Below are 14,028 nucleotides of genomic sequence, written 5' to 3' on the forward strand. Positions count from 1 at the left end.
CACATCACTGATTCTTTATGATTTTCAGGGTCACAGCTTGTTAACTTGTGCAGAGCTGAATGTTCAAAAGGTCTTCCCTCCTCCAACGTTGGTGACCAGCATTTTGTCATTGATCATGTGCCACCAATGACCAGAGGGGGAAATAGAAACTAGCCCTTCTCAAGAAAGAACAACAATGGATATACCGCTTACGTACAGAGGAGCCAAATGGTTTGAACCTCAAGATTGAGTGGCATCTCTTTTTTAAATATCATGAATGAAAGCCCCGAATTAATCAAGAATATGTATGTTCCGACTAGCTTATATCAGTGCTTACATCTTCGGTTATTGTGCAATTTTGGCAGTCAGAGTTCTGATTAGCAGACTAGATGAACAGCTGAGCCAGTGACGCCACTGTAGCTCTTAAAACAGAGGCTACGCTGCCGTTGCGGCCATCTTTGCCGCTGTGATTTGAGCACTGACATCGTGTGCCCACCTGCAGTAAGAATGTTATATGAAGTTGAGACTATCACTGAGCTACCATTTTCCCCCCTGACGCAGCCAATAGCGAAACGCTGGTCCCCAACATCGGAGGAGGAAAACCTTTTGAACATCCAGCTCTGCACAAGTTAACAAGCTGTGACCCTGCAGTTGGGTGCAGCACATAAGATAAGTAGCTGCTAATAGGAAAGCAGAGCTGTATATTTAATTAAGCTAAAGTCTGAAGATTTATAAGAACTCATACAAGTCAAACAAGGAAGTTTTTTACAAGCCTGTGAGGTGTTTACCCTTTCTAGTCTTTCAGAAAGACCTGTTCTGGCTGAAGACGGGGATCTGAGGCTTTTTCCTCCTTGTAATAAGGATATTATGCTACATAATTATTTTTCGTTTTTGTGTTTCAAAAATTTTGAGACAATAGAGCAAGTCACTTAATCCCCCATTACTCCAGGTACATTAGATAAGAGTGTGAACTCACCGGGGAAGATAGGGAAACATGCTATAAGTGGCATCTAAATACTCAAACTAAATAAAAGCAAATTACAACCAGCTACATTAACTGCTTTTACCATATCTTCTGGCAACGCATTCCAGAGCTTAACTACTATTCTCAAAGTGAAAAAATATTCCCTCCTATTGGTTTTAAAAGTCTTATTCTGCAACTTCATCGAGTGTAAATGAGTTCCATTAATCCATTCATAATGTCACAGGCAATTTTTCTATCTAGAAGATATTATCACAGATGTTTGGTTTTGCATTTCTCAAAACTGTGAATTTGTATCTGCAGAGATAACCTGCTGCTTCTTCACAGCAAAAATGTTATAAAATAAAGAGCTGGGGAAAAAACCTTAGCCCCATTGTTCCTTTGCAAATTGATGTCCACAGAATCAACCTCTTCTCTCTTAAGTGCTTAGTTTCTATGTCTGCACAAGGAACTAAGTGTGAGGAGGGAGGAATGAAACCTTTAGAGCAGAATACTCCACAAGGCTTGAGATTCTCTCCTTGGAGGAGAAAATCTATAATGGCAGCAGGCCATAAAAAAGACCCAGTTTGGGAAAATTTTAATGAAGTTCCTCTATCTATGGGTAAGGCAGGCATGTGTTTAAAATGCAAATACTGCAACAAAGCCTGAATAAAACAACATCATGAGAAGTGCTTTAATGAAGGAAAATGCTTGAACAGGTAGGATCTTCAGGTTGGTAAATGATTTGATTTCATCATATTTCTTAAAAAACTCGCTTAAGGAATGGACATATTTGAGCAAAAATATACTTGTTATTAATACTGCATGGTACCATCATTTTGATACATTTGTTGTGAAGAAATAAAGAGTTGAAACAAGCAGATATTCCTTTATTGGACAGTGCTGACACCCTGGAGGACATGAATTGAGGCTGCAGTGGTAGATTCTTTCACGGAAAGGATAATGAATGCTTGGAATAGCCTCCCGGTAGAGGAGTTGGAGATGAAAAGAGTGATAGCATTCAAAAATGTATGGCATCCCTATATGGAAATAAGATGAAGGTGTGCTACGGGTTTTACCGCATGTACCAGATTAGCGCGCTTTGCCAAAAATCTACCGCCTGCTCAAAAGGAGGCAGTAGCGGCTAGCGCACGTTATTCCGTGCGTTAAGGCCCTAGCATGCCTTTGTAAAAGGAGCCCTAAGTTATTGTAGCTAAAGTATAAATAATGTCAAATTCTCCAATGAGTACAGATTCGGAGCTATGTATGCCTACGAGCACTAGAGAAAGCAGAAGCAGCAATAGCAGATAATGGTGAGAGGCAAGGGCCTAAGAATTAAGACGTGAAACCTAAATATCAGTTATGGCTCTCTTAATCTATACACTGCATCCACATTCAACTCATTTAAAGCTAGGGTATCAGCATTTTCCATACAAAATATCCAGTACTTTCCTGCATTTCAATGAAGACTTGCAAACATTAGCCCAAAGCATCGCAAACCATGCAGAGTAGGAAGCAGGCAAGCACAGCTCCAAAGGCTTTTTATCACCGCTTTTCAGGAACCAAGGGTGCAAAATGTTCTCATTTAGGATATATTAAAAGCCATAAAAGGTCTTTCACAAAGATTAATGGCACTTTGCTCGGATTTAAGATAAGGGCTTTAGCTAGTGGGGAAAGCCGGGCCCAGGCGAGACCCTTGAGGCGTTCATCATTACAGGCACTGGGAAGATTTGTAAAGGCGTCCACATAACCTCCGGCAAATGCACTGTGACACCTTTGCAGTTCTCGTTTTCTGGGTTTATACATTTTGAAAATCCTGCTGGGTAGTGGAGGAGGCTTCTCTTCACCTAGAAACCCTGAAAATAAAATCAATTTTCTATGAAGGCAGAATTTGTTTCTGCGCTTCAGTTCAGTGAATATCATTTCAAATATCTTAATGTCACGGCAGCTTAATTCCAAAGCAAGCAAATGCATCCTATGTTAAAGTGCCACTGTTTCAAAGGCCTGCATACATATTCTAATCACAGCCCAGGTAGCCATAAACGCACACCAATTGCGCTCAATTACTATCCTCCAGCGTTTTCTTATCAAGAGGTCTTGATGAAAAATACCGACACTTCCTCATCCTGCCCCTCTCATTGTTCCCAACTTTAATTAAAAGGAAAACAGCTGTTTTCGGGAGTAAAGCAAACCTCTGGTGGGGGAGGGGCTGCATAACGTGTTAAGTTCTTTAATTTCTAGATCAGTCTGGACTACAATTCCTGATTGTCTTTGCTTGAGCGCCACGTTTAAATGTCAAACAAGTTACCTAGGAGACGAAAGAGATCAAAGAGACAACCCTCCCTCCCTCAAATGTCTGATTAATCAAGCCTGCAAACAGCTTATTTCATGCAAGTATGAAAATGAGATTCGCAGCCGAATGCACTGGCCAGATCTGCTCATTCTTATCAGAACAAAGCCAGCGGCAGCTCATTTCATGGATCATTGGCGCTGTCAAGACTGCTACATGGAGCGCTGACAGCTGCTCATTCGGAAGCTTGAACAAAATTAGCAAAAAATTCCCACAAATTAGCCTCTCATCTTTTTGGTAAGGTGACATTATTCATTTCCGGGTTTTTTATTTCAATCTCATTTTCAGCATCTCCCCCGTCTTCCTCCACACCCCCAGGATCGTACTCGACAAGAGTTGCAGTCAAATGGTCTTTTTGTATTTTAAATAAATAAAAGCCAAAGGAGCTGGAAATTATTCCAGACTTTTCTGCAGCTCTTTCACTATGTTTAATCTGTAATCTTACTGTGCTTAGGCTCTTTAAATACACTGGATTGTGGATTAGTGAATCCCACCTCCCACTCAAGGGGGAGCCTAGGGTGAGAATTGTGACATAGGGCAAGCGACAGGTACAAAACTAGATTGCAAACCCTCTGAGGACAGGGAAACACCTACTTGGACCAGTTCCTGCAGGAAATCTCCATAGTCTGCTATTGAGACAGACACAGGGGAAGCCACTGCTTGTCCTGGATAGGTAGCATTGAATGTTTTCCTGGATTGATCACTGTGGAAAGAGGATACTGGGCAAGAGGGACCAGTGGTCTGACCCAGTATTGACATTCTTATGTCCTTATGTGGGTCAAGTCTAGGACAATCCAGCCATTGTGACATCACAGATGAGGTTGGCTCTTAGGCATTGGTGGAATGAGGCATTATGACATCACAATCTCAGCTCTGGAATGTTTCCGCTATTTGGGGTTTTCCAGGTGCTTGTGACCACTATGGAAACAGGATACTGGCCTAGATGGACCACTGGTCTAACCCAGCATGGCCATTCTTATATTCTTACCTACAGCAACTTCAGTACTGGGGAACTAAGCCCAATGCAGGACAGACTTCTTCAGACTGTGTCCTGCAAATAGCAAACGACACAGGAAGATTCAGCAACTCCACAACTGTATATCATATGCTGGAAGTTAAATACCATTCGCAATACTTTGGTACAACATATATCATCCCAAGGCTCTGTCACATTTGGCACCCAGTGTTTCAGCATGTATGACAATAACCTGCACCCAGTGACGGGTGCCGCTATGGCGCCATCATTTACTTTGTTACTAGTGAAGAAGGCATGAGCTTTAAAGAAACACAAAAAAGGTCAGGCTAGACACAAAGAACCAAGGCCTCAAATTGCACGCCCCCTTAAAGCAGAGACATGCAAAGTTTGCACTACTTTCACATCTGGTGGTGGGGAATGCTTTCATAAACGTTGGCCCCAGACAGGATTCTACCTGGAAAGTAGGGCACTTCCACTTTACAAACTACTAGTCACCAAATTATGCAGCTTTGCATTCTAACTGCTTACCTACATGAAATCACAGTTGAAACAGGTATGTAGAAATTAAGTAATATTTATTTCAACGTACAAATAGTCTGAACTACATCTTTAGTCACATAATTGTCTTTAAAATTTGATTTATGCAGTTAATTTAAAGCTATTTAACAAAATCCAGCAAAAAGGCCATATTTAATTTGCCTCAGTTTCAGCTCAATTGCTTTGACGGGGTGACTAGAGAATTGGATAGAGGATGTGCGCCAGATGTGGTGTATTTAGATTTTAGCAAAGCCTTTGACAGTGTTCCACACAGACATCAAATAAATAAACTGGGTGCCCTCGGGATGGGTCCCAAAGTGATGGGCTGGGTCCAGGAACTGGTTAAGTGGAAGGCGACAGAGGGTAGTGGTCAATGGAGATCGCTCTGAGGAAAGGGATGTTACCAGAGGTGGGCCTCAAAGTTCTCTTCTTGGGCCTGTTCTTTTTAACATTTTTATAAACAATATTGCTGAAGGGTTGTCGGGTAAGATTTGCCTCTTTGCGGATGATACCAAAATCTGCACTAGAGTAGACACACCGGATGGCGTGAATAACATGAAGAAAGGCCTGGCGAAGCTTGAAGAGTGGTCTGAAATTGAGCAGCTAAAATTTAATGCTAAGAAATTCAAAGTCATGTATTTGGGCTGCAAAAACCCGAGGGAGCGGTACAGATTAGGGAGTGAAGAGCTTATATGCACAACAGAAAAGCAGGACTTGGGTATGTGATGATCTTAAGGTGGCCAAAAGATGACAGCAAAAGCTAGAATGATGCTAGGTTGCATAGGGAGAGGTATGGCCAGTAGGTCGAGCCTCTTTCATTTGAAAAGAAACTCTGCAATGAGAGGGCATAAGATGAAGTTAAGAGGTGATAGGCTCCAGAGTAATCTGAGGAAATACTTTTTTACAGAAAGGGTGGTAGATGCATGGAATAGTCTCCCAGAAGAAGTGATGGCGACAGAGACTGTGTCTGAATTCAAAAGGGCTTAGGATAGGCACAAGGGATCTCTCGGAGAGAGAAAGAGATAATGGTTACTGCAGTAGACTAGATGGGCCATTTGGCCTTTATCTGCCATCATGTTTCTATGTTTCTAAATGCAGTGATGCACATTGGGAAGAATAACCCAAATCATAGTTACCACATGCTAGAGTCCCACCTTGGGGGTTAGCACCCAAGAAACAGATCTAGGTGTCATTGTAGACAATACAATGAAACCTTCTGCCCAATGTGTGGCAGTGGCCAAAAAAGCGAACAAGATTCTAGGAATTATTTTAAAAGGGATGGTTAACAAGACTAAGAATGTTACAATGCCTCTGTATCGCTCCATGGTATGACCTCACCTGGAGTATTGCGTTCAATTCTGGTCTCCTTATTATCTCAAGAAAGATATAATGGCACTAGAAAAGGTTCAAAGAAGAGCGACCAAGATGATAAAGGGGATGGAACTCCTCTCGTATGAGGAAAGGCTAAAACGGTTAGGGCTCTTCAGCTTGGAAAAGAGACGGCTGAGGGGAGATAGGATTGAAGTCTACAAAATCCTGAGTGGAGTAGAACAGGTACAAGTGGATTGATTTTTTACTGCAAGATTTACTAAGACTAGGGGAAACTCTATGAAGTTGCAGGGAAATAGGAGAAAATATTGTTTCCCTCAAAGAATAGTTAAGCTTTGGAATGCATTGCCAGAGGCTGTGGTAAAAGTGGATAAGAATAGCTGGTTTTAAGAAAGGTTTGGACAATTTCCTGGAGGAAAAGTCCATAGTCTATTATTGGGAAAGGCATGGGGAAAGCCACTGCTTGCCCTGGATCGGTACCATGGAATGCTGCTACTCTTTAGGTTTTGGCCAAGTACTGGTGACTTAGATTGGCCACCGTGAGGACGGGTTATTGGGCTTGATGATCATTGGTCTGACCCAGTAAAGCTATTCTTATCTGACCCTTAATCTAATGTTCCCTCTTCTCCTGACTGTACACATAACCAGCAGCCTCAGTTGTCATTTTTACACACCTTTCTATGGACTGGGTGTGTGTTGGCAAATCGGGACCCACCAGGGGCTTGCTCAGAAATGCTGTTTTCATGGTAGAGGTAAAAGAAGGCTCCGTGATTCTGGAGCATTGGGTGAGTAGAGTTGCCTCAGTGTTCATGGATGATGTCTTCTCACCTCTGATCTTCTCTGCACACTCACGTTAACCATACGAAGCTGACCTTCTCACTGTAGGCATGATTTTTCCTTCCCTTTCAGTAGTTGCAGTTGGAAGAGGAGATGCCTGGGACCTGTTATCCAATTGCTATTTATTTTTATATTAAACCAATTTTCCATGTGAACTCCAACGCAGATATCTACAATCATTCTTATGTTTTTCAGAGTATGCTTGGAAATCTATATTCAATTTTCTATACCATTCTCCCAGGGGCATGAGAACGGTTTCCCTGTCTGTCCCAGTGGGCTCACAATCTATCTAATGTACCTGGGGCAATGGAGGGATTAAGTGACTTGCCAAAGGTTACAAGGAGCAGCGTGCGTTTGAATCCAAAACCCCAGAGTGCTGAGGCTGTAGCTTTAACCACTGCACCACACTCTCTATCTGTTGTGAGCACATAAGCACATCTGTGTATTTTTACATCATTTCTTAGAAATTGCAGGTATTCCACCTGAAATTGTACCATATTTTCACTACTGTTTTTTTGACATTATGACAGCTCCAAAACTGATGCAGCCTACTGCATAGCTAACCAAGCACAGTTAGGATGACTTAATGTGGTTCTACATGCTGCTTAGCTATGTGGCACCGACACTGAAAATTGCCAGTGCCTGTGGAACTTCTGGGGCTGCCCAAACCCTGCCATGGTAAATCAGAAGAGACACAAAGTGACACTGTGCAGTTCAGTGCCTCTGAAATCCCCTTCCAGCTGTGCAGCAAGATTTAAGCAGGCAGGGGTCTCTCCTGACAAGTTAAACCACTTTGATGAGGACTGAACTATTCAAGAACCAGTGAAAACATGGCCTGAAATGGAGTAAGTAACACAAGTTTCTTCTCTCCTAAGATACCTAGAAATGGTTCATGCTTAATATAATGAATGCCTTAAATAAGCAATTATAAACAGCAGCAAAAAAAGGTCTGATGGACCTTCAAAATAACTAACTTCTGTCTCAAGCACTGGACTACCAATCATATACCATATAAATAATCTAATTGAAAAAAGGAGGGAGTCTCGGTGTGAAGGACCAGCAAAAGGAGAAAAACATCTCCAGCACTCACATGCTCACCATCATCGAATCCCTCCTGTGTGCACCCACCAACCAAATCAAAAAATAAGGTGAAATTCAACAGTGATAATAATAAATCACATATTCACAGTGCTGAAACAGAGGAAGGTCCCTCCAGCTGACTCCCAAAATCAAAAAGGAAAACTTCGCTTGCAGGCATGGTCCGTAGATGAAAACCAAAGGCAAGGAGACACTGTAAACTGCCAAGTCAGATGAAATTTAGGAGTAGGTTCAACCCAGCCCAGTTTCGAGGACTCTAGGTCCCTTCCTCAGGAACCTGTAACTTTGGACGGCAAATAAAGCCAACAAGCAGCCTGGAGAGAGGGAGGAGCCAACAGAGCTGAAAAGCTGAGCAGGGAGCATGAGTCATTAGCAACAGCCAATCAAAAGGGAGCCCAAATTACACTATGGTATTCCACTCCATAGATTCATTCAGGCCATGCGGGTAAACAGTATCAAGTTCAAAAATCCAAAACTGTTCCCGGAGTTGAATGCGGACAAACTCATCAGGGATTTGTTCGATAATAAATCAGATCGACCACGTTTTCCTCCTTTCGCTGGTCCTTCACACTGAGACTCCCTCCTTTTTCCAATTAGATTGTTTATATGGTATAAGATTGGTAGTCCAGTACTTGAGACAGAAGTTAGTTACTTTGAAGGTCCATCAGACCTTTTTTTGCTGCTGTTTGTGGTTTCTATTTAGTATCGTGGGCAGCTTTTTGATTAGTGGAGTTAGTTTTGTTAACTAAGCAATTGACAATGGCCTGAAGACCTAATCATTTGGGGGGTAATTTTAGAAACCATCTTCCATGTGTAGAACATGTTTAGACTTGGAAAATAAAGATGGAAAGAAGAGCAAATGACAGCATGGAAAAAGGATCCGAAAGAAGAAAACAAGAACAGCATAAGCACTGGCAAATTAGTAAGGAAGGCAAAAGGAGGAACTTGCTGCAGAGACAAAAACATAGGCTTTGATTCTAGGCGCCTAACTTAAGTTTTTTTAACTGGCGCCATTAAAATTCAGCCAGGAGACACCGAGGGGGTCAACTGGCAAGTAGGCGTGGCAAGGGGCAAATTTGGAGTGGCGATTGAGCATGGATTCAGTTAGGTGCAAGAAAACTCTGGCTTAATATACCAGCGCCTAAGTTGATTTAGGCTATGGTAGGCACGATTCTACAAATGGGGCCTAACGTTGATTGACAAAGGCTGCGATATACATAATCAAAGTGGTTTACATGCGGCAGTGAAGTGTTAAGTGACTTGCCCAGAGTCACAAGGAGCTGCAATGGGGATCAAGGGTGCTAATCACTAGGCCACTCCCGTTTTCTAAAGCACCAACCGAGTTAGACACCTTTCATCTGTTTTCCCTGGGAAAAAGCGCACTGGTACTTCAGTTCGACTTGAGCAGTGCCTTTGACCTTGTTGACCATGACATTCTGCTCAGATGCCTCAATTCTATTGGCATTCCTGGACAGGTACTAACCTGGTTCACAGCGACGGAACCGTTTCCCAATCTTGGTGTAATACCTGCAGAGTTCCACAGGGCTCCCCTCTCTATTCAACATCTACATGGCATCATTGGGACATATGTTATCTGACTTAAAATTTCAATCGTACATATATGCAGATGGCATTACAATTATCATCCCCATAACCTCACTGACACAAGAGACTGAACAACTCACCTCATCTGTTCTCACTAAGGTAGAACAATGGACTACACAATTCAAACTAAAACTGAACCCGGCAAATCCTAACCACAAGCTAACGAATACCTCTTTGAAATTAAACGGGTTAATTTACCCAATCAATTCTACCATCAAAATCCTTGACCAGTGCCTGACTTTTGAAGACCATACTAATGCTCAGGTTAAGAAATGTTTTTGCACCCTCTGGAAACTTCGTACCATCAAACACTATTTTGACTTCTTCTCTTTTCGACTGCTGGTTCAATCTCTAATCTTAAGCACCTTAGATTACTGCAATACCATATACTTGGGATCCTTTAAGAAAACCATCAAACGATTGAGAATCATTCAGAATACTGCCATCCGCCTCATTTATGGTCTCAAAAAGTCGGATCATGTAAGCCCGTATTACAGAAAACTACACTGGCTGCCGATGGAGGCAAGGGTTATCTTCAAGTTTGCCTACCTCTGCTTCAAAACCATAACAAGTTCATCCCCAATCTACCTGTCGCACCATTTTGAATTTCCAGGCACCACTTGCACATGTAATGCCTATCTGTTTGCCTTCCCATCCTTGAAGGGCTGTATTCCTTGATAGATCATTATCATTCCAAGCAGGCAAATGGAATAAATGTCTAGCCACCCTCATTTCCAATTCACCCTCCTACCAATCCTTCAGGAAATCAATTAAAACCTATCTCTTTGATAAATTTATTTGACTCCTTCCTGCCTCATTATATCTCTGAAATGCTTCCGGATATACCTAACTACTCTTGGCTTGCTAATGTACTGTAAAAGTCTTTTTTTGTAACATCGATGTCTGTATACAGTCTCTTCCTCTGTAAACCGCTCTGAACTGCTTGTGGTATTGCGGAATACAAAAATAAAGTTATTATTATTATTATAGAATCTGGCTCATAGTTAATAACTGTTTTAGGTATATTAGAAGTAGAAAGCCTGTGAGGAAATCTGTGGGACCGTTAGAACCCCAAAGACTAAAAGGGGTTCTCAAGGCCATAGCAGAGAGAACAGAAGAACAGCCACACTAGGTAAGACCAATGGTCCATCAAACCAAGCATCCTGTTTCCAACCGTGGCCAAGCCAGGTCCCAAGTACCAGGCAGAAACCCAAAGAGTGGCAACATTCCGGAGCTGAGATTGTGATGTCATAATGCTATGCTGGGCAATGAGATTGTGATGTCATAATGTTATGCCAGGCAATCAGATCGCAGAAGGATAGCGAGGAACTCCAGAGTGACTTGTGTCAGTTAGAGAAATGGGCAGAGAAACGGCAGATGAAATTTAATGTGGAAAAGTGCAAAGTGATGCATTTGGGCAGAAAGACCAAGGAACACGAGTATAGAATGTCAGGTGCAACTCTGGGTAAGAGCAAACAAGAAAAGGACCTGGGTGTACTGATAGATAGGACCCTGAAACCGTCGGCACAATGCGCAGCAGCGGCAAAGAAAGCGAATAAAATGTTAGGCATGATAAAGAAGGGAATCACGAGTAGATCAGAGAAAGTTATAATGCCGCTTTACAGAGCAATGGTCAGACCACACTTGTCCAACATTGGTCTCCCAACCTAAAAAAGGACTCAAAACTGTTGGAGAGGGTGCAGAGACGAGCAACAAAGCTAATAAAAGGTATGGAGAACTTGGAATACAAGGAACGACTTAAGAGACTGGGATTGTTCTCCCTTGAGAAAAGGAGACTGCGAGGGGATATGATCGAGACTTTCAAAATACTGAGGGGAATCGACAAAATAGAGCAGGAAAAAAAATTATTTGCAATGGCCAATGTGACACGGACAAGAGGACATGGACTGAAGCTGAGGGGGGACAAATATCAGGAAGTTCTGCTTCACCTGGAATGCTCTCCCGGAGGAGGTTGTTGCGGAATCCACCGTTCTAGGATTCAAAAGCAAACTAGATGCACATCTCCTTACGAGAGGCATAGAGGGATATGGGTGACTAGAATTACACCAGGTGTACACCTGGCTGGGCCTCCAAGTGTGTGGATCGCCGGACTTGATGGACTGAGGATGGCAGTTCTTATGTCTCATTCCACCAATGCCTAAGAGCCACCCTCAGCAGTGATGTCACAATGGCTTGATTGTCCTAGACTTGACTTATCTAAGAACATAAGAACTGATATACTGGGACAGACCAAAGGTCCATCAAGCCCACTATCCTGTTTTCACAGTGGCCAATCCAGGTCACAAGTACTTGGCAGAAACCCAACTAGTAGTAACATTTCATGCTACCAGTCCCAGAGCAAGCAAGGGCTAATCCCATGCCTGTTTCAATAGTAGATTATGGACTTTTCCTCCAGGAACCTGTCTAAACCTTTTTTAAACCCAACTATACTAACTGTTATAACATTCTCTGGCAATGAGTTCCAGAGCATAAATACTCTTTGAGCAAAAAAAGGTTTCCTCTGATTTGTTTTAAAGACTATTTCCTTGTAACTTCATCCAGTGTCCCCTAGCCTTTGTAATATTTGAAAAAGTAAAATAAAATCAATTGACTTTTATCTGTTTTACACCACTCAGAATTTTGTAGATCTCAATCATATTCCTCTTCAGCTCTCTCTTTTCCAAGCTGAACAGCCCCAACCTCTTTTGGCTGAAGAGAGTTCCATTCCCTTGATCATTTTGGTTATTCTTCTTTGAACCTTTTCTAATTCCACTGAGTGTAATACCTATGCAGCGATACAAAGGCATAATATTCTTAGTCTTATTTACAACCCCTTTCCTAATAACTCCTAGCATCCCGTTTGCTTTTTGGCTGAACAGTGAGGTGATGAAATTTGCAGACAACTCAAAGCTATTCAAAGTAGACACTGAAAAAGTGCTGAAAGACCTTGGAAGACTAGGCATCCAAACGGTAGATAACATTTAATGTGGACAAATGCAACATGATGCACATTGGGAAGAATAATCAAAATCAGTTACTTGATACTAGTCAACATCCAAGAAAAAGATCTAGGTGTTATCAGACAGTACAGTCAAACCTCGGTTTACGAGTGGACCGGTTTGCGAGTGTTTTGCAAGATGAGCAAAACATTCGCAAAATCGGCACCTCGAAAACCGAGCTTGACTCGATTTACGGGCGCCTCCCCCCCCCCTGTCATGATCTGGCATCCCCCCCCCCGCAATCCTACATCCCCCACTGAGCACCCAAATAATATCCCTTACCCTGATTTGGCACCAGCACCAGCACCAATGCTCAGGACATGCCGGTGCCCGAAGATCCTCTCTCTTGGCTGGGCTGGGATGGACTGGGCCTTGAGCATTTGCGTATGCTCAAGACCTTCTGGTCTCGCTCTCTCCGGTGGCCTCGAGGGGGGGAACATATCAAGCGAGTTTCCATTCATTCCTAAGGGGAAACTCGCTTTGATATACAAGCAATTTGGTTTTCGAGCATACTTCTGGAACGAATTATGCTCGTAAACCAAGGTTCCACTGTACACTGAAATCTGATGCCCAGTGTATGGCAGTGGGGGAGGATGGGCTGGAGTAGGTTTTGACAGAGATTTCGGCAGTTGGAACCCAAGCATAGTACCGGGTACAGCTTTGGATTCTTGCCCAGAAATAGCTAAGAAGAAAAAATTTAAAAAATGTAAATTGAATCAGGTTGGGCAGACTGGATGGACCATTTGGGTCTTTATCTGCCGTCATCTACTATGTTATATGTTACTATGTGGCCAAAAAAAGCAAATAGAAATGTTAAGAATTATTAGTAAAGGGACAGAAAATAAGAAAGAATACTATAATGCCTTTGTTATGACTCCATGGTGCAATCTCACCTAGAATATTGTTTGGAATTCTGGTCATATTTCAAACAAGATATTGCAGAAGAACAGAAACCCAAATGATTAAGGAGATGGAATTCCTCTCCTATGAGAAGATGCTTTAGACGTTAGAACTCTTTGACTTGGAAAAGGGGGACAAGATAGAGGTCTACAAAATCCTGAGTGGAGTAATTTTACTCTTTCAAAAAGCACAAAGACCAGGGGACACTCCATGAAGTTACATTGCAATACTTTTAAAACAAAGAGGAAGAAATATGTTTTTACTCAACAGTGACGTAGATTAGCCACTGTTAAAAGCAGGATACAAGGTATTCTTAGGTTTAAAAGAACTTTTGCATAACTGCATGGCTGAAAATGTACTAGTGTAAACAGTAAATACATGCACTTGCAAGATCACACACACTTATGTAGACTTGTACCGTGCTACGAGGTCCCTAAGAATTGCCCCTGCTGGGTCA

At 42.2% G+C, this 14,028-nt stretch overlaps 1 protein-coding gene across 1 annotated transcript in view; it reads right to left on the reverse strand.

The window, feature by feature from the left end:
* Positions 1-14,028, reverse strand: part of FAM204A (family with sequence similarity 204 member A) — a 72,165-nt gene that overhangs the window by 8,650 nt on the left and 49,487 nt on the right. The gene's annotated exons all lie outside the window — the stretch shown is intronic.

This window comes from Geotrypetes seraphini, chromosome 4 (genome assembly GCF_902459505.1).
Source record: "Geotrypetes seraphini chromosome 4, aGeoSer1.1, whole genome shotgun sequence".
NCBI lineage: Eukaryota > Metazoa > Chordata > Amphibia > Gymnophiona > Dermophiidae > Geotrypetes > Geotrypetes seraphini.